Source organism: Talpa europaea (assembly GCF_964194135.1).
Source record: "Talpa europaea genome assembly, chromosome: 8".
NCBI classification, from domain to species: Eukaryota; Metazoa; Chordata; class Mammalia; order Eulipotyphla; family Talpidae; genus Talpa; species Talpa europaea.
This window is the reverse complement of record NC_140075.1, coordinates 5,916,608-5,939,663: the sequence shown is the minus strand read 5'-3', so window position 1 is coordinate 5,939,663 and position 23,056 is coordinate 5,916,608. Positions and strand designations below refer to the sequence as shown.

General features: G+C 53.6%; 1 pseudogene across 1 annotated transcript; it reads right to left on the bottom strand.

The window, feature by feature from the left end:
- Window positions 1-206: 206 nt before the first annotated feature.
- On the bottom strand, window positions 207-22,715 carry LOC311176177 (olfactory receptor 11L1-like; annotated as a pseudogene). Its single transcript has 4 exons — window positions 21,747-22,715; window positions 2,200-2,318; window positions 668-889; window positions 207-346 (listed from the first exon to the last, which is right to left on the bottom strand). The product of its transcript is annotated as an olfactory receptor 11L1-like (transcript).
- Between the last annotated feature and the right edge of the window lie 341 nt (window positions 22,716-23,056).

Here is a 23,056-nt window from a genome sequence, read left to right as displayed (position 1 = left end):
TTCACAGTGGGCACGCGTGCACGCGCTGCGCCCTGGCCGTCTTCTGTCTCCAAGTTTTCTGAAAAATATACACACGGATTGCATTATTTTGGAAAATAAGTTATTAATTAAGTCAAGCACAAGTGTGTCACGGGGCAGTGCCCCGCCATGCAGTGGCCTCTGGTCCTGCTGGTAAGAGGGGGGCGGGGGCACGTGGAGGGCTCTGCTCAGGCCTTTCCTGGCTCAGATGCTGCGTTTTCCTTGTGGAGTTGTGAGACACCCTCGGCGTAGGTGCTCTGGTCCCCGGAAGTTGGCCTGGGTGGGGGTCTCACCGCGTGGGTGCGTGGATGTGCTCTCGTGGGCGCACCTGAAACCACAGTGCGAAGCTGAAGGCCGCTGGCACCAGTCTGCCCTCAGGATGGGCCCCTGGGTACCTGCTCGCTACATTTTCGAGAAACACCCATTTGTTTGAGTCAGTCCAGCTCAGCATCTCCAGGGCCATGCTAAGCTACATTTTAAAAAAAAGTTTTCCAAAGAACTGCTTGGGTCCCAGGGGTGCTGCCAGTGCCTGAGCCCCCTGTGCAGCGGGGAATCTCAAAAGTTTGCTTTTGTTGCTTATTAACTCAGTGGGAAAATCATGGAAGAATACCTTTGTGGAGGATTCCCCGCAGGCCAGGCCCCAGGATACCTGGGTTGTTGAAAGGTGGAGCGTGTTCCAGCCGCATCACCCGCAGAAGATGGCCAGTCGCAGCTCGCAGGAGGGAGCCAGAGCCGGCGTGCTGGTCAGAAGGCAGCAGGGCCGAGCCGGCAGCAGCGAGTACTGTGGGCGCCGCGTGCCGGGGAGGTGGACAGGTAAGCACAGAGCTCAGAGTGCCACCAGGAGAGGTGTGTTTGGAGCCAGAGGACATGCCTGTGGGCAAGGGGCTGTGAGCCTGAGGCTGCAGGCCCTGCGGATGCTCTGTCCAGGTGGGATCACCCGGCCTGTGGTGCCTGGAGAGCAGCAGGGAGGCCCTAGCCCAGAGGTGCCTGGTGGCCCTGGATGGCAGGGAGGGCTGTGGTCCTGGTACATGTTTATTTCCATAAAGGCTCCAGGGAAGCTGTGAAATCAGATGTGGGGCTGGCACCTGGGAAGTTCTGCCTCTGGGTGGGTCTTGTTGACTGAGCTCATTGTAAATCAGGTGATCCGGTCCCTGGAATAGCCAGGACTTGATGTCAGCCCCGAGCAGGTCTGCACCCCCCCCGTCACCCTGCCACCTGCTCGCACCCTCAACCCTGCAACCCGCAACCCCCCACCCCCACCAACCCCCTATGCTGTCACCCTGGCACCCCATCCTGCCCCGAAGGGCTAGGCACTGCAGGTCCTTTTCCCTTGTGTCCTTGACTGCGTTTTTATGGGACTTTAGGTGACTCGGAAATGGGGCCAAATGCCCTGTGACCCCAACCTCGTTGCCCATGCTGACCCCGTCAACCAGGCCCTGCTGGTCTCGACATTTAAATTCTGCCTTTTTCCGGTCACTGCTCATGTCACGGAAGTGGGAGCAATGGCAGGAAAGAACCATGTTCCAAAGTGAATTGCATCACTCGCTGCCCTGTGGGGTCATGCTTCCCCTCAGCCTGGGCTCCTGGACTGGCCTGGGGTCAGCCTGCCCTGGGGTAGGGCCCAGGAACAGCAGTGAGCAGAGAAGGCCAGAGACTGCGGTCTGTGCTGTGCGCAGGAGCAGAGATGGGGTCAGAACAGAGACCCAGAGGTCTGGTTCCTCTGAGGAGGAGTGGGAGCGGCTGGGAGGGGGCAGAGCAGGCCAGCCCTAGGCAGAGAGAGCAGACACCATGTAGCAGGGCCAGCTCCTGGGCGCAGCCAGCAGGTGGCGCCAGGGGCCTTTTTCACTGCAGAGCTCCAGGGACCCGGGCTTCAGAGCCCTGAACTGGCTGCTCTCTGCAGCCTCACGCCCAAGCCCCTCACCAAAGCGTCTGCTTTGCGCTCTGGTTTCCAGCCTAGCAGAGGCCTCTGCTGTGGCAGCTGCTCTGTCCACTTTCCCAGGAGGAAGGACGGGCGTGCCTGGGGTGCAGGGAGACTGGAGCAGTCGGGTGGGAGGGGCGGCGCTCCTTGGGGGGATGTGGCATTTCCAGGGGTGTGGGTTAATTTGGGCAAGAGACCAAATAAAGCCACAGCCAGCTCAGGTGCAGCCTCTGCGGGAAAAGAGGAGGAGAACTGGGTGATACAAGGCCCATCGGGCTCCTGGGGAGACTGGTACTGGTACTGGGCCTCCGGGTACTTCAGCTTCATCACTTTCCTACATAAAAAGTCTTGGAAGGTTTTGGAGATGCGCCTCAAATAGTCACTAGGGGAGAGGGAGGGAGGCAGAAGGGCCTGCGGCTGGAGTCCTAGGCCTGGGCATTACAGAGGTGACATCATGCTCAGTCCTTGATGAGGGAAGCCCCTGATAGCAGGCGGATGCTGGCTTCGTCCAGAGCTAGGCTAGACCTTGAAAAAAAGGAGGGGTGACTTGTTGACTGGACACAAAGTCCGATAACTAAGCTGGTGTCCACCTGAGTGAGAGGGTACCAGTGGAGACACAGGCTGGCTCAGCCCTGGCCACACAGACACACACAGTGTGAAAACTAAGGAAATCCCCTCTGACACACTCGGTGCACTAATGATCACTGAATGTGATAAAGGACGATGAAAATTAATACAGTAAAAAAACAAAAAGTATGTGTCTCAGCTCTGGAGGAAGGTCCCTGAGGGCTGGAATCTGGACAGTGTCTAAAACGCGGACGCCAGCTCCAGAGTTCAAATAGCCCAGCCCTGAGGCCCTGCTCTGTCCATGAGGCAGCGCAGGACGGGGTGGAACATCCTGTGAGTGCTCAGAGGCTCCCCATGAGCCCTTACCATGGAGTGAGAGGCCGGGACTATCCTCTGTCCTGCCATGGGGACAACCTCAAGAGAGAGAATCAACACGACAGTAGGATCGTTACCCCCAGACTTCAGGTATCTACCCCAGCCATTTGCACGGGAGAATCCACTCACACTTGGAAAATTTTAGATGTCAAGCTTCATGTTAGACTGGAGAATGTGTCATAGTTAAAATATTCACTTTGTAAATGATGACAACTAATGCTGACGGAGCCCAAGTCGTCATGTCCCACTGCCCTGTCAGCCTGGTTGAGGCTCAGGGAGAGAAAAAATTTTCTCTTGTAATTTACGATGGTCAAAGATACTGACTTTTAATACATTGAGCATAGGTTTTGATACATGGGAGATGTGGCGATTTCTGCTGCACACCTGGGATGAGCATCAGCACACTCAGTGGGTTCTGGGCGCTGAATAAAATCACAGCAATTAATAGAATTGGATGGTGAGGAAGACATTCCAGAGGGAATTAAAAATTACACTTATTGTTCAATTCAGAATGTTATACCTTTTCTCCTAAACTTGATGACAGATATGACTCAGGTAGAAATTCAGTAACTTGTCAGTGACACTGTTGACCCCTTCATGGCTCTGGCACTAACATGATGGTGGTGCCGACATCTGTCTATTTATGGACATGAACTTGGGATTTTTCCCCAACTCCACACTCAGGGTTTGTCAGTGTAATTGTAAAGTGAGTCACAGTATTTACACCGGGTCTAGGAGATATGTCAAGTTATTTTATCCGATTTAAAGATGTATTTAAGGTCACTTGACAGATGTCAACATTTTTCTCCACCAAGTACCCTGATTTAATTTTGTGTTTTCATGAAATTTCTGGAATTATTCCCACCAATGTGTGACAATAATTTTATATTACTATATTCTCCTAAAATTCCTGCTTCCCCAGGGACTGCCTCTCCAGCACCCCACAGAGTGGGGAGAGGGTGAGATTGGGGAGGGTAGGAGAGAGGGCAGGGCTGCCTCGAGTCCAGGTGTTCCCACTCACGCACGGGCCTGGGGGGAAGATCAAACCTGCACCTGGGACCTGGGGCCCAGGGACCGGCAGAGTCAGCCACAAGCACAGACTGTCTGGCTCAGCTCCAGAGCGGCCTCCTCCCTGCACAGATGTGCATGAGTCTGAGGGGGACAGAGGGGCCGGGAGGGACCCGGGGTGGATGAGCCCATCCTGTAGGAGGGACGTGTGGGTGTGACGCAGGAGGAGACTCTGTGGGAAACGTGGTCTCTGGGTCCTCAGATGTGGGGAGTCAGGGGCAGGGAGATGAGGAGATGAGGGGATGGACCAGGAGGCAGCAGTGAGGCCACAGGGGCAGGAATTTGACAGAGGAGGCGTCAGGACATGCCGTATGGGGTCGCCGAGCCCAGATCATTCAGTTCCAGGACAGTGTTGGGTCCTGGGGGCAGGAAAACGGGACCCACACACCCCACCTCCCTGCACTCCCATCACTGTGGGGCCTCCCCAGACCAGAGCTGTGCTGAAGAGCAGGGACAGGCTCTCCAGGGTGGGGAGGGGATGGGCATGGTCACGTGTTCTCTGGGGCTGTGCCCTGGACAACCTGTGGGAGGTGTACTGGGTAGAGACGATGGGGCCTGGGCAGGAGGGTGAGCCACGGGCCTGGGAATGATGAATGGGCACTTGGTGTCTGTCAGTTAAGCTCACTGAGAGACCTGATATTCAGGTTTTATCAAGGTCATTTAAAATTTCATGTCTTCACAAATAAATGGGCGCTTGTTGGGACAATACATCAATAGCGCATTCACATGAGTAAAAATATAAATTTGCTCAGACAACGATAAAGCATAGATTGCACAACAGTTTTATGCTGATAACCCATTTTGTGTTCAACATTGGAGGATATTAAATGTTTTCTTCCTCTTTATTTTTTATACAGATGATGGCTCCAAGGGTGACCAATCTCACGACTGTGACAGAATTCATGCTCCTGGGTTTCCCCACCCAGGGGACCATGGGCTTCTTGCACCTGCTGCTCTTCTCCCTGGTCTACCTGTGCGCCCTGCTGGGGAACGGGCTCATCATCCTCATCACCACCCTTGACTGGCACCTCCACACCTCCATGTACTTCTTCCTGAGGAGTCTGTCCTTCTCGGACCTCTGCCTCATCTCAGCCACAGTCCCCAAGTCCATTGCCAACTCTCTGAGGCACAGCAGCTCCATCTCCTTCCCAGGCTGTGTCCTCCAGGTCTTCATGATGGTTATGTCAGCAGTTACAGAGATGAGCCTCCTCACGGTGATGAGCCTTGACCGCTATGCTGCCATCTGCCACCCCTTGCACTATGAAGTCATCATGAGAAGGGACAGGTGTGTGCAGCTGACAGCTGTGTCCTGGCTGGGTGGGGGTCTCCATTCTGTGATGCACACAGCTGGAACCTTCTCCTTGTCCTACTGTGGGTCCAGCGTGGTCCACCAGTTTTTCTGTGACATCCCCCAGTTATTGGCTATTTCTTGCTCAGGAAATTTAATGAGCGAACTCGTCCCCATTCTCATTAGTGTGGTCTGGGGCATCTGCTGTTTTATTTTCATCATCATTTCCTATGTCCACATCTTCTCTGCTGTCAGGAAGATCCCATCCACAGAAGGGAAGGACAAGGCCTACTCCACCTGCCTTCCCCACCTGCTGGTTGTGGTGCTGTCTCTCTCGGCTGGATTCTTTGCTTATCTGAAGCCGACCTCAGGAACCCCGTCCCTGTCTGACCTGGTCATTTCTATGTTCTACACAGTGGTGCCCCCCACCTTTAATCCCGTCATCTACAGTCTGAGGAACCAAGCCATGAAGGCGGCTGTGGGGAGACTGATGAAGGGGAGACTCACCAAGGAGTAACAGGAAAGTCGAGGTCGTGGCTCCATCATGATACTCTTATTTTAAATTTTCTCATAACACGGTGGACAGAACTGTGATAGGAACCGGGGATGCAGTTGGAGGCCTCACCAGGGATGGTGGTATAAGTAGAAAAAGTGGATTTACTTATTATCCTCCTGTAGGAGTTGGGGGCCAAGGAGGTGTCTGTGGAGGAGGAAGTTAAGGCAGGTTTAGTCTCTGAACTTGGGGTTTCCTGAGTTGGGGCCCCAGGTTTTTGCAGCCTGGAACACAAACAGGTGTCACAGGGAGTGCCCTGTATCCTCAGAATTCCCACCAGCCCTTGCGAGCGTAGGTGGGCCGGCCCTGCTAGTGACCATCATGGGATCCCCATCTGCCAGGACTCAGGGCCGTTCCATGGAATCCCTCATTTCCCTGGTCTGTTGGGAACTCTCTGCTGGGCCGAGGACACGGACATGTTACCCATAAACTAAGGGTCCTGCAGGGGGGAGCTGACTCTCCCATGGGCAGCCGAGTCTAGCCAAGCCACGGGACAGTTGCCCTGGGTGTCCTGTCCGGGTCAAGCACTAACTGTCCTTTGCCCAAATCCCAGGGAGACATCATCAGACCTGGAGAAGTGATGACCGCCAGAGTTCTGACTTCTCTGATGGCCTTGGGCCTCACTAAGCAGCCCATCCTGTCCCCTGGGGCGCTGGTCCTGGGGATTGTGGCGCCGCATGTTGGGGTTTCAGGGAAAGGAGAGAAAGGCCCAGGCAGGTCTAGGATACGGGTGGGCGGGTCCAGCCTCAGTTCGTAGACACAGCGGCACTGCCCACCGGCCGCAGTGGACACAGGGCTGGGGTGGACGTTGTATCCTGTACTAGTGTAGCTGCCCTAGGCTGACTCCAGGAACCCCAGGTGGGGGTGCACACCACTCCGGAACTACTGGCAGTGCGTGGCCTCAGGGTGGCAGGCCCAGAAGGGGGTGGACAGGCTGCTGGAGGGTCCAGGAACTCGGGTTGCTGCAGGGCCTCAGGAGCAGTGATCACACACACACACAGCCAGGATGGGGCCCCAACACCGCCTACCCCAGGCCTCCAGCTTCACTTCCCCCAGGGTAGTACCCTCTCGCTGGGCAGCTCTGGACTTGGCCTGGTGGATGTTGCGGACATAAATGGGACAGTGCATGGGCCCAGGACTGTCCATCCCCTGTGTCCTCCACCAGTATCCCCTGTTGTCTAAGACCCTGACCTGTTGGGGCTTTGAGGTTCTGGGGGAGTCCCACACCCAGAAATGTCCCCCTACTCTGCTGTGTCAGAGCCGAGTCACAGACCACCCCGAGGACACGCCAACAATGCCGGCTCGGGTCTGACCCACAGTGGAAGATAAACACAAGCTTCCCTCACACACGACAACAGTTCAAATGTGATGCCAGAGTCACTGGTGCTAAGAGTAAATGGCCTTTTTGAATAAAATAATTCTGAGAGACAAGAACAAATTCCCGTGTCAGAAGACCAGGTGCTTCCTCGTCTCGCTCCTGGGGGTTTCTTGGTTTCCCTCCCTCCCCCTTCCCCTCCACGTGCCTGTCCCCACCTGCCAGGCCAAGGAGGTCGCAAAGCGGGTGGTGTGACTTTCCTGCTCCCTGTGACTTGGCTCATCTGGGGTTCTGACAACGGGGCCACACCAGGTTCCGCCTTCTGGTCAGTGGAGGCTGATGGAGCCTGAGGATGAGGAACCACAATCCAGTCCTCACAGGGGTCAAAGCATCAAAACTGCATCTGGCACACTCAGTGCACTAGCGGTCACTGAATGTGCTATAGGACGATGCCAATTAAGACAGTCAACGTCAACAACACAGTGCACGTGTCCCTCTGGAGGAAGGTCCTTGAGGGCTGGAATCTGGACAGTGTCCAACACGCGGACATCAGCTCCAGAGCTCAAATAGCCCAGCCCTGAGGCCCTGTTCTGTCCATGAGGTGGCACAGGACAGGTTAGAACATCCTGTGAGTGCTCAGAGGCTCCCCACGAGCCCCGACCATGGAGTGAGAGGCCGGGACACCCTCTGTCCTGCCATGGGAACAACCTCAGGAGACAGACTCGACACGGCAGTGGGAACTTCCCCCCAGACTGCAGGTATCTGCCCCCAGCCGTTTGCAGGGGAGAATCCACTCACACTTGGAAATTTTCAGATTCAAGCTCCATTTTAGACTGGAGAACGCGACATAGTTACAATATTCACTTTGTAAATCGTGACAACTGATGCTGACGGGGCCCAAGTCGTCATGTCCCACTGCCCTGTCAACCTGGGTGAGACTCGGTGAGAGAAAACAGATTATCTTCTAATTTACGATGGTCAAAGGTATTGACTTTTAAAACATTTCATCGTCGGTTTTAATACATGGGAGCCGTGACAATTTCTGCTGCACACCTGGGATGAGCATTAGCACACTCAGTGTGTTCTGGGCACTGAATAAAATCACAGCAATTAATAGAATTGGATGGTGAGGAAGACATTCCAGAGAGAATTAAAAATTACACTTATCGTTCGATTCAGAATGTTATGCCTTTTCTCCTGAACATGATGACAGGTATGAGTCAGGAAGCAATTCAGTAACTTGTCAGCAACATGTTGACCCCATCATGGCTCTGGCACTAACATGATGGACGTGAACTTGGGATTTTTCCCGAACTCCACACTCAGGGATTGTCAGTGTAATTGTAAAATGAGTCACAGTATTTAATCAGGGCCTGGAGGAGATATGTCAAGTTATTTTATAAATTTTAGAGATGTATTTAAGTTCACTCGACAGATGTCAACATTTTTGAACACCGGGAACCCTGATTTATTTTCTTGTTTTTATAAATTTCTGGAATTATTCCTACCAATGTGGGAATTATTCTACCAATGTGTGGCAATAATTTTATATTACTATATCCTCCTAAAAATTCTTCCTCCCCAAGGCCCACCCCTCCATCACTCCACCAAGCGGGGAGAGGATGAGACTGTGGGGAGGTGAAGAGAGGGCAGGGCTGCCCCGTGTCCAGACGTCCCCACTCACACATGGGCCTGGGTGGAGGAACAAACCCGCATCCAGGGGAACAGGGACACTGGGACCGGCAGGGACAGCCACACGCACAGACCATCCGGCTCAGCGCTGGAGCTGTCTCCTCCCTGCACAGACGTGCCTGAGTCTGAGGGGGACAGAGGGGCTGGGAGGGACCCGGGGTGGACAAGCCCATCCTGAAGGAGGGACGTGTGGGTGTGACCCAGGAGGAGACTCTGTGGGAAACGTGGTCCCTGGGTCCTCAGATGTGGGGAGTCAGGGGCAGGGAGATGATGAGAAAAGGGGACTGACCAGGAGGTAGCAGTGAGGCCAAAGGGGCAGGAATCTGACAGAGGAGGCATCAGGACATGCCTCCCGGGGACGCCGAGCCCAGATCATTCAGTTCCAGGACAGTGTCGGGTCCTGGGGAGCAGGAAAATGGGGACCCGCACACCCCATCTCCCTGCACACCCGTCCCTGTGCGGCCTCCCCAGACCAGGGCTGTGCTTGAGGAGCAGGGACAGGCTCTCCAGGGTGGGGAGGGGCTGGACATGGTCACCTGTCCTCTGGGACTGTGCCCTGGACAACCTCTGGGAGGTGTGCTGGGTGGAGACGCTGGGGCCTGGCAGGAGGGGGAGCCGCATGCCTGGGAATGACTGGGCACGGGTGGTCTGTCAATTCAGTTCACTGAGAGACCTGATATTCAGGTTTTATCAAGGTCATTTAAAATTTCATTTCTTCACAAATAAATGAACTCATGATTGGACAATACATCAATTTCTCATTCACATGAGTAAAATTATCAATTTGCTCAGATAACAATAAAGTATAGACTGCACGATTGTTTTATGCTGATAACCCATTTTGTGTTCAACATTGTAGGATATGAAATGTTTTCTTCCTCTATATTTTTTGTACAAATGATGGCTCCAGGGGTGACCAATCTCACAGCCGTGACAGTATTCGTCCTCCTGGGGTTCCCCACCCAGGGGACCATGGGCTTCCTGCACCCGCTGCTCTTCTCCCTCGTCTACCTGTGCGCCCTGCTGGGAAATGGGCTCATCATCCTCATCAACACCATGGACCGGCACCTCCACACCTCCATGTACTTCTTCCTGAGGAGTCTGTCCTTCTCGGACCTCTGCCTCATCTCAGCCACGGTCCCCAAGTCCATTGCCAACTCTCTGAGGCACAGTAGCTCCATCTCCTTCCCAGGCTGTGTCCTCCAGGTATTCATGATGGTTATGTCAGCAGGTACAGAGATGCACCTGCTCACGGTAATGAGTCTTGACCGCTGTACTGCCATCTGCCACCACTGCACTATGATGTCCTCATGAGCAGGGACTGGTGTGTGCAGCTGACAGCTGTGTCCTGGCTGGGTGGGGGTCTCCATGCTGTGATGCACACAGCTGGAACCTTCTTGTCCTACTGCGGGTCCAACGTGGTCCACCAGTTCTTCTGTGATGTCCCCCAGTTACTGGCTATTTCCTGCTCAGGAAATTTAATGAACAAACTTGTCCCCATTCTCATCAGTGTGGTCTGGGGTATCTGCTGTTTCATTTTCATCATCATTTCCTATGTCCACATCTTCGCTGCTGTCAGGAAGATCCCATCCACAGAAGGGAAGGCCAAGGCCTACTCCACCTGCCTTCCCCACTTGCTGGTTGTGGTGCTGCTTGTCTCCATTGGGCTCTTTGCTTATTTGAAGCCGACCTCAGAGACCCCATCCGCATCTGACCTGGTCATTTCTATGTTCTACACGGTGGTGCCCCCTACCTTTAACCGCATGATATACAGTCTGAGGAACCAGGCCATGAAGTCGGCCATAGGGAGACTGATGAAGGGGAGAATCTCCAAAATGTAGTAGATAAGATGAGTCATGATTCCATAATGAGACACTTATTTTTAATGTTCACATCATTCTCCCCTTTATATTTGTAGAGTTACATGCAATTCCATTGTATAATTAAATATATATTCCTATTTTAAATTATATTTAAGATGACTCCATAAACCCCTATAGTTTTAATTGTTTCTCTTGTTAACACTGAGATGTTCTTTGTTAGTCTGTGTATACTGGTGTTTGAATTTCTAGCCACTATTTGCTGTTTGCATTCCTGTGCTCCCGGCCGAAGTTTTCTCACTGGGGCAGCATCTCCAGTCTCTCAGGCAGCCTCCCCTCTAATGTCACCGACCCCCAGGGTCACGTGTGGGATCAGGGGACATGGGTAGGATAGAGGCCCCTCTAGTTGGTGAGTGAGGCCTTCACAGCATAAATAAGGCCCGAAGATCCATAGTGAATCGAGTAGTCATGACCTTCTGTCGATAAGGACCACACTTGACGTGGTGGAGACCCTCCCGGCAGCTCTGGTGTGGGTGCCTCCTGCATTTACCATAAACACGCCGAGCATAGTGGACACCAGAAACAAGGCAGGGACTTGAAAGCTGTTATTTTCAGGTGCAGTATAATCACTAAAAACTGACAATATATAGTGGTTAGGGTTTTTTAAGAAACAGTAAATGGGGAGTCCCTGGTGGTAGAGTGGGTGAAGCACAGTGCTGTAAAGCTGTCCACAGCCTCTACAGCATGGGTTCAGTTCCCGGCCAGCCTGGGAGCTACCCACATGGCACGGCAGACCTCTCCTACCTCACACACTGCTCCCCTCAGCAGTGTATTTCTGCCAATCAGGCTCTCACACCCCCACACCTCTCACCCCAGCTCTCACCCTCCCACACCTCTGTCCTGTACCCCAGATCTTATATAAATAAATAAATCTTAAAAAAAGAAACAATAAAGGAACTATAATGGTAAAATCAAAATAATAGCTCGTGGACTGCACAATATTCTAATATTTCCAGGAACAGTTGAGGAACGGCACTCACGACATCACACCGCACTTTACACATGGGATTATCCACATTTTTTTAATTCTCTAGAACGCCTGGGAATTTGAGGACAGTGTCCTTCTGGGCACCTTACTACAGGGATCTCACCCAGAGTGTTTACATTTCCATGTGGAGTTCTTCAAACAAGAAAACTCGTCAGATTTACATATCATGAATGATATTATCATTTAGTGTAGACATAATGACATGAAGAATTTGAGGTTTAAATTGGGGAAGTGAAAAGCCCCTGAGGCACTTGCTGTCTGGCCCCAGCTCCTCTCTGCTGACTGCATCCACCTTTGGTTTGCTGTCGTGACGTCCGATATTTGAAAATATCACGCCAAAATATTTCAATATAAAATGTAGTCCCAATTGGACATAAGGCCCTTTAACTGTTTCTCAAACAGGTCACCCTCTGAGGGAATCAGGCTGACCTTGCCTTCAGCCCAGATGAGTCCTGCAGGGCACATAGCAAATTTGGAGGCAGCCAGCAATGGTTAAAATATGACATCATTTTGATACATAAACATCTTTGTTGACAACTTCCTACTGATATTTTAAATCATTGGCATTTTTATTTATCTGATGATAAATACCTTTATTAAAATGAATTCTTTTTTTTTAAAGATTGATTTATTTATTTATACAAGCACTGGGTACAGTCAGAAGCGCGGGAGGGTGAGAGAATTCACCAGAGCCAGAGCGGGGAGCAGAGCAGGCAGAAGGACCGAAGTACACTGCTGAGGGGAGCAGCGGGCGGCAGGAGAGGTCTGCGCGCCATGTGGGACCCTCGCCCAGTGGCCAGGGATCGAACTGGCGCTGCAGAGGCTGCGGGCAGCTTCGCAACCCAGCGCTCAACCGCTGCGCCACCGGGGAGGCCCCTAAAATGAATTCTTGATAATGTCATAGTTTACTGGTCAATAAAATTTATGGTGTATAATGACAATAAAATTATGAGATATAAGGAGATTTCAATATGTGTATTGAATTAAGAACATGGATCAGAGTATTATAAGCATATGCTCAGACTTTTCATAGACTACATTTTGCCACTTGTGTATAAAATAAATCAAAATTTAAATTAATAAAATATTAAGCACCTCAAGATTGTATGAATTTAAACATTTAAGCACCCTTTAAACAGTTGTACAACATAATATACACTAAGAACACTAAAGGCTCCACTGAAAACAACAAATTAAGTAAATGAGCCACATCAGTGTAGTTGGAAACTGACACAATCAACACACGAAAATCAATTGTCTTCTATATGCACAAAATGAACTAGAAGAGAAGTGAAGAAAACAATCCTACTTATAATCACAACACTAATTACCATGGAGTAAATTAACAAAGGATGTGAAGATACAAGAAAAGACATTGTTAAAAGAAATTAAAAAAGACAAAGAAATGGAAAGATATTACCTGCCCTTAGCTTGGAAGAATCAACATTACCAAATGCCCATCTGACCCAAAGTAATCACATATTCAACATAATCCCAATAAGGACTTCAGTGGCATTCTCCAAGGACATAAAAAAAAAAATACTGAAATGTAAAAGACCCCGAACTCCCAAAACAACACTGACAAAAAGAGGAAGAATGGAGGCAGCTCACTCCAGACGCCAGTCCACACAATAAAGCTCTAATACTTAAGAAGCAGCATGGCACTGGGACAAAAACAGTCAGGCCGGCCACTGGAATATAACGAGGGCCCAGGAACCCACCCTCATCAGGATGGACAGTGACCCTATGAAAGAGGAGCCAGAGCAGGCACTGGAGCAGGAAAGTGGGGAGATGGTGCTGGGAGAAGCAGACAGACACATGCAGCAGAGTGAAGCAGGCCCTGCCCCACCCCCTACAGAAGAGTAAACTCAAGCAGATAAACGCAGGTTTCCATGTTTGACATCACCATCATCATGCAACAAAACTAAGGATATGACACCATGAGCAGAAACCCTAATATTCTACTCCATTTTGTTAAGGTTAAAAGTAAAATTATTCAAACCTAATAACAGTTCTAATGTAAGTGCAGGGACAGGGGCTGGGGTGGAAAAGAACCGCAGGATACACAATTTCAGATATGAGTAAAGTTTCTCTTCCCACAGGGCTGGTGACCCCCGTGGTTACTCACTTCTGCTGGACGTCCATTGTTTTCCACCCTACTCCCTCTCCCTGGGCTCCCTCCTGCCTCTCTCCGTGTCCCTTCCTTCCCGTCCAGGCCTTTCTACATGACCCCTCACGCACATGCCCAGGGCCACTCCATGAAGGGCACACGTGGGGTGACGGCAACTGTCCAGCTATCTAGACAGGGACTCAGGGCACTGTTATGACCGATGGTGCCCACCACGGCGGACACGCCAGGTGGGGAATGGAACCTGGATATGAGGATTTGTCTATTCACTTCCATAGAGGTGTGAGCCAGACACAACATCACATCTGCACACCGAGTGTGATAATTACTCGCTGAGATGCACTGCAGGACGCGCCAATTAACACAGTCAAGTAAACACACACTTTCCCTCGGGAGGAAGGTCCCTGAGGGCTGGAATCTGGACCGTGTCCATCACGCGGACACCAGCTCCAGAGCTCAAATAGCCCAGCCCTAAGGCCCTGCTCTGTCCATGAGGTGGCGCAGGACGGGGTGGAACTTCCTGTGAGTGCTCAGAGGCTCCCCACGAGCCCCCACCATGGAGTGAGAGGCGGGGACACCCTCTGTCCTGCCATGGGGACAACCTCAGGAGAGAGACTAGACAAGGCAGCGGGAACTTCCCCCCCAACTGCAGGTATTCTGTTCTTAAACATTTTTCAGAATGAAAATCATTCAGAATTGACTGTTTTTAGATTTCAAGCTTAATTTTAGATTTGAGAATTCACAGTAATTAAAATATTCATTTTATAAATCACAAAAACTAAAAAATTCTGAAGGTGCACAAGTTTCTCAGTGCCCCACTGCCTTACCATGCTGGATGAGACTCAGCGAGAGGAAATATACTCTCCTGGAATTTAAAATGTTCAAAGGATTGAACAGAACATTGTGGTGCATCGTGTATGTGACGATTAATGCTTCATAACTGGCATTTGAGCATTCAGCACCCTGAGTTGTTCTGGGCACTGTATAAAAGCACAACTAACGGAATTACATTGTGATGAGGAATGTCTCTTTACAGACATGAACTTGTTTTTTTTTTTTTTTTCCCAACTCCACCACTCAGGGGTCATTAGTGATATTGCACAGGAAGAGAATATGCCAGAGCTTCTGTCATCACTACCGATATCAGTCTAAAGATGTCTATATCTTGGACCATCTCAATACATGATTTATTTTCCTGTTTTTATTAAATTATTAGGAAGATTCCGCCAATTTGTTGTAATTATGTCACTATGTGACCTTAAAAATCCTGCCTCCCCAGGGCCTGCCCCTCTGCAACCCCACAGAGAGAGGAGAGGATGAGATTGGGGGTGGGGGGAGGAGAGCGGACAGGGCTGCCCTGTGTCCAGACATCCCCACTCACGCTCAGGCCTGGGGGGTGGAAGAAAGCCACACCCGGGGGACCCGGGGCCATGGGACCAGCAGGGACAGCCACATGCACAGACCATCCGACTCAGCCCTGGAGTGGCCTCCTACCTGCACAGATGTTCAGAGTCTGAGGGGGACAGAGGGGCCTGGAGAGACCCGGGGTGGATGAGCTCATCCTGCAGGAGGGACGTGTGGGTGTGACCCAGGAGGAGACTCTGCCGGAAACGTGGTCTCTGGGTCCTCAGATGTGGGGTCAGGGGCAGGGAGATGAGGAGACGAGGGGATGGACCAGGAGGCAGCAGTGAGTCCACAGGGGCAGGAATCTGACAAAGGAGGTGTCAGGACATGCCGCATGGGGACACCGAGCCCAGATCATTCAGTTCCAGGACAGTATCGGATCCTGGGGAGTAGGAAAACGGGGACCCACACAACCCATCTCCCTGCACACCCGTCACTGTGGGACCTCCCCAGACCAGGGCTATGCTGTAGGAGCAGGGACAGGCTCTCCAGGGTTGGGAGGGGCTGGGCATGGTCACACGTCCTCTGGGGCTGTGCCCTGGACAACCTCTGGAAGGTGTGCTGGGTGGAGAAGCTGGGGCCTGGGCAGGAGGGGAAGCAGCAAGACTGAGGCAGTCAGGAGGGACAGTCAGTTGGGTATGTTGAGAGGTCTGAGACTGTAATTTTTAAAGTTCTGTAGTGTCAGTGGAAATCTTCAAGCCTCCACCAATTTTCAGGACATGTTTGGACAGTGTGATAAAGTCACCTCACATGAGATGGAAATGAAAGGTTGAACACAGCAGCACATGCAGATGAGGGTACTAGATACCGTGGAACCTAGAAGGAGTAATTACCTGGTAAGTAGACTGAATCATTATCCTATGATGACAACCTACTTATGTTCAATATTAGAATATTTGACAATGTTTTTTTCCTCTTTATTTTTTTAATGCAGATGATGGCTCCAGGGGTGACCAATCTCACGGCCATGACAGAATTCATCCTCCTGGGGTTCCCCACCCCGGGGACCATGGGCTTCTTGCACCCTTTGCTCTTCTCCCTGGTCTACCTGTGCACCCTGCTGGGGAACAGGCTCATCGTCCTCATCACCACCCTGGACCGTCACCTCCACACCACCATGTACTTCTTCCTGAGGAGTCTGTCCTTCACGGACCTCTGCCTCATCTCAACCATGGTCCCCAAGTCCATTGCCAACTCTCTGAGGCACAGCAGCTCCATCTCCTTCCCGGGCTGTGTCATCCAGTTTTTCATGATGGTTTTTACAGCAACCACAGAGCTTCACCTGCTCACGGTGATGAGCCTTGACCGCTTTGCTGCCATCTGCCACCCCCTGCACTATGAGGTCCTCGTGAGCAGGGACAGGTGTGTGCAGCTGACAGCTGTGTCCTGGCTGGGTGGGGGTCTCTATGCTGTGATGCACATAGCTGGCACCTTCTCCTTGTCCTACTGTGGGTCCAACGTGGTCCACCAGTTCTTCTGTGATATCCCCCAGTTATTGGCTATTTCCTGCTCAGGAAATTTAATGAGTGAACTTGTCCCCATGCTCATTACTTCAGTGTTGAGTATCTGCTGTTTTATTTTCATCATCATTTCCTATGTGCACATCTTCTCTGCTGTCAGGAAGATCCCATCCACAGAAGGGAAGGCCAAAGCCTACTCCACGTGCCTGCCCCACTTGCTGGTTGTGGTGCTGTTTGTCTCTACTGCATTCTTTTCTTATTTGAAGCTGACTTTAGAGACTCCGTCCATGTCTGACCTGGTCATATCTATGTTCTACACCGTGGTGCCCCCCACCTTTAATCCCGTCATATACAGTCTGAGGAACCAAGCCATGAAGTCGGCTGTGGGGAGACTCTTGAAGGGGAGACTCACCAAAATATAATAGGGAAGATGAGTTCATTACTCTTTACAACACAATTATTTTAAATTTTCACATTATACTACTCTATATTCTTATAATTATAAAATACATATTAATAATATAACAAATAATAAAATAAATATTAAATAAAATGAATGATAAAATATATATTAAGATAATTTCATATACCCTTAGTTTTAGTTGTTGCTCTTTTTATCTCTTAGGTGTCGTGTGATATTCCATGTATACTGGTGTAACTGAACTTCAACCTCTCTCTGCTGTTCTCCATTTCTGTAGCTCCCAGCCAAGAGAGGAGATGGTTTGGTTTCTTCTCAGTTGTCAGCAGTTGTCAGCAACAGTTTCATCTGTTGTCATCTCAGTTGTCCCTGGGGCAGCATCTCCAGTCTCTAAGGTGGCTTCCCCTCTAATATCACTGACCCTTGCGGTCACATGTGGGATCAGGGGGCACGGTAGGACAGAGACCCCAGTAATTAGTTTGTGAGGCCTTCACAGCATAAACAAGGCCTTAGGGTCCAAGTTAGAATCTGAGCAGTTGTGATCCACTGTAGAGAAGGACCCACACACCTGATGTGGCAGAGACCCTTCTGGAAGCTCTGGTGTGGGTGCCACCACATTTACCATAAACACAATCAGCGCTTGGTAGACAGCAGAAATAAGAAAGTTAAGTTCCTATGCAGTATAATTACTAAAAAAATACAAAAGTTATTGGGTGGGAATTTTTGAGAAACAATCTGTTCAAAACAAAGTGATAGCTAGTAGCCTGCCTTGCATCTAATATTTCCAGAAATGTGTTAGGGATGCCATCCATGACCTCACCCCACATTTCACAAGAGTGTTGTGCCCATTTATTTCATCCCCTAGAGTGGGCGGGTGGGAATGGCAGGACAATGCCCTGGCCAGGCAGGTCATCAACAGGAATCTCACACAGAGTGTCTGCATTTTTATTTACAGGTTGAATTGAAAAAAAGTCGTCGGATTTATGTGCAAAAAGGTAACACTATCATTTGGTGTGTTCATAGGCGTGCAAAGGATTTGAAGAAGATCTCATTTGGGAAGTGAAACGCCCCGTGGGTGAGGCTGCTGTCTGGCCTCAGCTCCTCTCCGCTGACTGCATCATCCTTTGCTTTCCCGTCTGTGACGTTCCATATTTGAAAATTTCACACCAAATATTTCATGATGAAATGCAGTTCCAATCAGATATCCGACATTCAGTCGCTCTTAGACACTCACCTGGGAGGGGCTGAGTCAGGCTGACCTTGCGTCCAGCCTGGGGGAGCTCCAGGTGGAACCAGGCAAATCCCGAGACCAGCCAGTGGCGGTAGAAGAGGTGGCAGAATCCTGACCTGTGAACTTCTGGGCTGACAACGGCCTCCTGCTCTTATAAGTGATTGGCCTTTTTATTTTTAGTGCCGATAAGTGACTCTGTTAATATTAATTCATGATGCTGTTCCACTGGCCAATAAACGTCATGGAATACGATGAGACTCCAGTGTGTGCCTTGAACGAGAAACTGGATCAGACCATTCTAAATGCATGCGCTCCACTGCCAACATTTTTGCCAACCATGTACAACATAATTAGAATATATAAGTTAATAAAACATTAACTGCTCTAAGTTGTATGAATCCAAACATTTAATCACAATTAAAACCGTTGATGTCTGATTTTTTTCTTACTTGGGTTACTAAATGATTTATAGCACTGTTTCTTTTTGTCATGGTAACCTGCTGCTGGAACAGTTGTGGGGATTCAACAGCAACAGTTTTATAAATCCTCAACGTGCCAGAAGTCGTGCATTCCAACTGTTGATCCAGAAAGTCAAGAAATATATGACAAACTTAAATTCACCAGAAAGTATCAAAAGCCATAAGGGAAGGAAGATAATTATTGACCACGAGAAGCTGGAACGTGGGAAGCAGAACGCGCCTCCTGTGTCCTCCTGCGCTGGGGCCCCGGCCACTGCGGAGACTGAGGCTGGAATCCCCTGGAACTCCAGGCCCTCCCCACCCCAAGGCTCCACGCCAGGCAGCGCCCGCCACCCGCCACCAGCTCGGCCCACCGCCGTCCTGGGCTGACCCTGCCGCACCCGGTTTAGGAAGGGCCCGCACCCCGCGCCCTCTAAGCCACCCCAACCCCGGCCCAGGCCCCAGAGCGCCCAGCTGTGCTTCCAGCAGATGCGTCGCAGTGGGCGCCGACCGGCCATCCCTGGGTACTGGGACCGCTGTGCTCTCAGCCCCTCCAGGGCTCCCCGGGCCCCCACCCGCCCTCTCGGGGAGCCTATGGCCCGGGCTCCGGTGCCGACCCCACGCCGTCTGGGGGCCGCTTGGGGCCAAACTTGAGGCGAGGGAGGAGCCTCAGGCCGCCGCTCCCCCAGGCCAGGTCCCCCGGGAGAGTCAGGTCCGCTTAGACTCTGCCTCCCCGGGTCTGGGCCCGCGCTGGGTTGGGGGGCAGCGTCCCCTTTGTCCGCCAGTGAGGGGCGCGGTGAATACCAGGGATTCCCGGGCGGGGAGGTGACTATGGTCTTGGAGGGATGGAGTGACCGCGGCCAGGGAGCTCGGCGCTGACCGCAAAGCGGGGGCCGAGCCCCGGCAGCAGCGGGGCCCCCCAGGACCGTCTCCCAGGGACCGCGGCTGGGCGCCCCGGGCTTGCTCCCCCGCCCTGATCCCCGTGCTGGGTCAGGCGGCCTCGCCAGTCCCCTGCGCAGGTGGGGGCCGGGGGCTGGAGGGCGCTACCGCCCACCGGTCCAGGGTCCAGGCTGGGGACCCTGGGCCCTGCCGGAGCCCCCAGGGGACCCGGGACAGCAGCTCGATTGGGGGATGGAGCAGGTGGCCTTCCAGGCACGCCCGGAGCCCTCCCGGTATCTGTGGGCGCCCCTGGGGTCCCCGGGGTCGCCCCCATCCTGGGGCACAGCCACCCTGGCCGCACGGAGGGAGCGCAGGGGAGGCGCACTGGGGAGAGCAGGGCGCAGAGCCCCCCCTTTCCAAACCGCCCCTGTGAGGCCCAGGGCTCATCAGGCGCCTCCTCAACGCCCACGGTGCGCCCCCCGTCTTCCTGGGCTCCTCTGGGCGCCTGGGGCACGTGTGACGCAGGGGAGCCCTGGGGGCCTGAGACCCATCGTGGGGCCACCCTCAACTGTGAAACCATGGCCGTGCCTCACAGGGGATCCCCAGAACAGGGCGCACTGGGAGGGGGTGATGGGACGGTCAGGGGTGCTCACTCATTGCTCACCACACCAGGGCTCCCGGGTGAGGAGCCACAGAGGAGGCACTCGTGCTCGCTGCAGACACCAGAGGGGCCCCTAGGCTCCCCAGCAGCCTCTGTCTGTCCCTGTGGGGATGGTCCTGCCAGGAGTTGGGGGGGGGCGGTGAGGGGAACCAGGGAGCAGAAGGGGGTGTGTCGGGTGAGGACCCAACGTGAGGGGTGAACTAGACGCCCCTGAGACCCGAGTCCTCCACGCACTGCTTCAGTTCCCAGGCCCAGGACCCGCTCCGAGGTGCTCTGGGGCTCCCCTTGCACCCCCGCACACCCCTCCCGCGCGGGCCACGCGCCTGGAGGACTGGATGCAGGCAGGGTGGGCGGGGCGGGGTCCCCTCTGTGCAAGGGGTGGGGGCCTGCAGGGAAAACCAGCAGAAGCGGCGCCCAGGCGGGCGTTAAAGGATGTGCCCGAGTCCCCAAGTCCAGCTCCGTGGCAGGTAGCGCACAGGGTGTGCGGGCCAAGGCTGGGGCCGGCGCCGACCCAAGGGGCAGCCAATGCTCAGGCCCCGCCGCCCCCAGCAGCTCCTCAGCCCTTAGGCCTGCTCCGCCTCCCGCTGTCCTGGGGGGATCTCACCACCACCACCCCAACCCACCCCTCCACCACCCCACCACAACCCCCCCGCCCAGCAGGTACGCGCAGCCGCCTGCCCCCGTCCCGTGCTCAGTCAAGCCTGGGATGCCCAGCTGGGCCCCAGCTTAGCTCAGGGGCAAGTCCTGTTCCGGGGACCGCGGGGATTTCGGAGCCCCAGCACCACCCGACCTGGGGAAGCCCGCCTCAGCCCGCCTCTCTCCTCCGCCCGCAGGGAACCCCGCCTGCTCCCGCAAGGCCGGTGCCGGGGCAGGGCTGGGGACAGGCCACAGCTCTGGCCAGGCAGGCCGCCCACTCCATTGGGCATCTCTGGCCTGCAAGGTGGGTCACCCCTCCCGCTGCCCCATAGGGCCTGGCCCAGCGCCGCCCCAAGCCAGCCCAGCATGGCCTCAGCGCCCTTTCTGCGCCTGTGCCTCCCGGCTGCGCTGGCCGGTCAGGCGGTCAGGTCGCCTCTGCCCCTCCCCCGCCTGCCCTTGCCTTCCCGCCGAGATTCTTTTCCTAAAATTTCACTCGGCAAACGCCGGGATCTCCGGCTCTGCTGCCCAGTCTGGCGTTCGGAAGCCCCGGCCCGCTACCACGGGGCCGGCGGGACGTGCCTCCTCCCACTGCAGCCCATGCCCGGCGTGGGCAGGGGCGACGTCCCGGACACCCCCGGGCTGAGGGCAGCCTCTGTCCCCGGCCGCACGGGCTGGGCCTCCATGTGCAGTAACGAGCCACGCGGAGCCCGCGGCCATGCAGCGGGACCCCTTGAGGGCGGACGGGCCAGTGGGGCCCGGCAGAGGTGCAGCGGGTGGCCGGCGCGGGAGGGCCCACGGAATGGCCTCACCTGAGCAGGAAGCCGCCCCTCGCTCTGAGGCCACAGACACGGCCCCTCCTCTTCATCACTTTCCTGATGGCCTCTTTGAAGTCTGTGTTCCTCAGACTGTAGATGACGGCGTTCAGCAGCGGGGTGACCATGGTGTAGAAGACGGAAATGATCTTGTTGATCTGGGGGGACAGATGGGCATTGGGGCACACGTGCATGGAGATCATTGTCCCGTAGTAGATGGTGACCATGGCTAGGTGGGAGCCGCACATGGAGAAGGTCTTGGCGCGCCGGAGGCGGAGGGCATTCTGAGGATGGCCACCACGATGAAGATTTAGGACATGAGGGTGAGGAGGAAGCACATGCACAGCACAGCGACAGACAGGGCGAAGATGACCATCCCGGTGACGTAGGCGCTGGAGTAGGAGAGCCGCATGGGGTGGCGGGCAGGTCGCAGAAGAAATGGTCAATCCGGTTGGGGCCACAGAAGTCCAGCCTGGAGATTATCAGGCAGGGCACGGCCCTGGTGCCCACCCCGGCCACCCAGGAGATGGCCACCAGCTTGGCGCAGGTCTCGGGGCGCATCAGGAGGGGGTAGTGCAGGGGGCTGCAGATGGCCAGGTAGCGGTCATAGGCCATCGTGGCCAGGAGGAAGCACTCGGTGGCCCCGAAGAACACAAAGAAGTAGAGCTGGGCCATGCAGGCGGGGAAGGAGATGGCGCGACCCCGGGCCAGCAGGCCGGCGATCAGGGGCGGCACGACGGTGGTGGTGTACCAGACCTCCAGGAAGGACAGGTGCTTGAAGAACGTGTACATGGGCATGTGCAGCCGCCGGTCATGGCTCACCAGGGTGATGATGACGATATTCCCCACCACCGTGAGCACGCAGATGAACAGAAAGATGGCAAACAGCAGAGACTGCCACTCGAGAAGGTTCTGGAACCCCAGCAGCTGAAACTCAGTGACAGCAGACACATTTAGGGGCTCCATTGCCTGCGGAGAGGAAGAGACCTTGGAAAGCACTGCGGGCAAGGCATGAAATTCATCGGTGCTGTCTGGAATATGAGAGACTGTCTTCAAGCTCTCCCGTCTCCAGGACAGCTGTCTGGAAGAACTTGTGCGGCTCCACCTGGCATTTAGACCACTGTAGTTTCAATCCACTAGGCGAAGGGGGTGCAAGAGTTGGGGGAGGGCCTCAGGAAGCGCCACTCACCAGGCTCTCTGAGATCTAGAAGTTCCAGGTTCAACACCACAGGTAAGAAGGGGCTCACTGAGCCGAACTCAGGAAATACAATTAATAGCTGGGCCTCCCTGGTGGTGCACGGGTTAAG